Genomic DNA, 2,396 nt, shown 5'->3' with positions numbered 1-2,396 from the left:
CGACACCCCATGACGTGCCACAACCTCCCGAATGTAGATGTCTACCAATTTCTCTGTAGGGATACTCTATTGAATCGGGATAAAATGCGCACTCTTGGTCAATCGATCCACGATGACCCATATCGAATCCACTTCGCGTGTCGTCCGGGGCAATTTGGTGATAAAATCCATCGAATCTCTTTCCATTTCCAAACAGGAATATCCAACGGCTCCATTTTGCCGTGGGGTCGCTGATGCTCGGCCTTGAATTTCCTACAAGTCAATTACCTCTCCCCATACCATGCCACATCTCGCTTCATACACGGCCACCAATAATCAGGCTGTAGATCTCTATACATCTTAGTCGCTCCAGGACGAATAGTGAATCTTGACTTGTGCACCTCTTCCATCAAAACCTGCCATGCACCACCCCAGTACGGAACCGACACCCTTTGATGAAGGGTCAATAACCCCCGACTATCATAATCTAAGGAATCCATCTGAGCCACTATGCGTTCACTCTTTCGGTGCTCTTCCTTCATAGCCTCAAACTGAGGCTCTCAAATCTGCTCTAATATTGGGGTAATCACGGTCATCCTCAAACATAGATCCGTGATCGGAGTTGCGACCGCCTTGAGGCTGAGAGCATCGGTCACCATGTTGGCCTTCCCCGGGTGATAAAAAATCTCACAATCGTAATCCTTTACCACGTCCAACCACCTACGTTGCCTCATGTATAGGTTCGGCTGATCCATCAAATACCTCAAACTTTTGTGATCCTTGTAGATAGTACAGCGGACCCCATAGACGTAATGCCGCCAAATCTTGAGGGCAAACACCACAGCCCCCAACTCTAAATTGTGTGTAGGATAATTCGCCTTATGAGGCTTCAACTGCCTCGAGGCGTAAGTGATCAAATAACCCCGCTGCATCAAAACTGCACCCAAGCCCGTGATCGAAGCATCACAATATACCACAAACACCTCAACACCCTCTGGTAGGGTCAGAATCGGTGCCTCACATAATCTCCGTCTCAGAGTCTCAAAAGTTGCCTGCTGCTCAGGCCCCCAACGAAACGTGACGATCTTCTTCATCAACCGAGTCAAAGGAACCGCTATCTTGGAGAAATCCGGAATGAATCTCCGATAGTAACCTGCCAATCCAAGGAAAGTCCAAATCTCATATGGAGACCTTAGAACCTCCTACCTCATCGGCGCCTCGACCTTGGTCGGATCGACCAGAATGTTGTTCTGGTTGAGAAGGTGCCCCAGAAACTACACCTTGCTCAATCAGAACTCACACTTAGAGAACTTCACATACAGTCTCTCCTTCCTCAGAGTATCCAATACCTCCTTCAGATGCTCCTCATGCTGCTCCTGTGTCTTGGAATAGACCAGGATGCCATCAATAAACACAATCACAGACTGATCCAACATGGGCCTACATACGCGATTCATGAGATCCATGAATGCGGCCGAAACATTGGTAAGCCCGAAAGGCATCACCACAAACTCGTAATGACCATAACGAGTATGGAAGGCCATCTTCTGCATGTCCTCCTCCAGTCCTCCTTGACCCTTATCTGGTGATAACCCGAACGCAAATTAATCTTGGAAAACTAAGATGCACCCTGAAGCTGATCGAATAAATCGTTGATCCTCGGAAACGGGCAACGATTCTTCACCGTTAGCTTATTCAGCTCCGGGTAGTCAATACACATCTGATGCGTCCCATCCTTTTTCTTCACAAATAAAATCATCACTCTCACTCTCCATGGTGAACTACTCAGTCGAATAAATCCCTTGTCTAGTAGCTCCTGCAACTGCATAGACAAATCCTGCATCTCTGGTAGGCCCCGAATCGAATAAGACAACCGCAGGAATATCGTTCAAAAGGAACGAACCTAAACAACAATACAAACATATAAGCATGAAAAATAATATAAACAAAAAGATAAGGAGAAGATACATACCAGTGACCACATTGGGTGCTACATGAGTCTCCTCGGCTGTCAGCTGAATTGCCCTGCTCCGTACAACTAGTGCCTCCGCCTTGCCCTGGCGGCTATTAGTGATCCTCGGAGTTGCCGGCGCAGGTGTTGCTACGGGTCCTCCCGATGCTAAACTCAGGCAGCTGGCCTTCTTGTGGCTCCTCTTATTGAAATAGAAGCAAATCATATCTAATGTCAGGGTGGTGGTGGTGGAAGTAGCAGTGTAATCCTTGCTGAAATTCCCCGTATTGTCGCACTTGTAGCATCCCGAACCAACCGCTCTGGCAGACCCCGTCATGTGTCATGCCGCACTTGCCACAACGGCTCCAGCCCTGCTGGCCCTTCGATCTAGAATCGAAGCCCTTGGGTTTCTTTGCTGAAACCCCCTTCATATGCTCGTGCCCTACCTTCCTCTTCCTTATATGCT

This window comes from Lactuca virosa, chromosome 3 (assembly GCF_052849685.1).
Source record: "Lactuca virosa cultivar CGN04683 chromosome 3, Lactuca_virosa_CGN04683_v6, whole genome shotgun sequence".
NCBI classification, from domain to species: Eukaryota; Viridiplantae; Streptophyta; class Magnoliopsida; order Asterales; family Asteraceae; genus Lactuca; species Lactuca virosa.
This window is presented reverse-complemented; position numbering follows the sequence as displayed.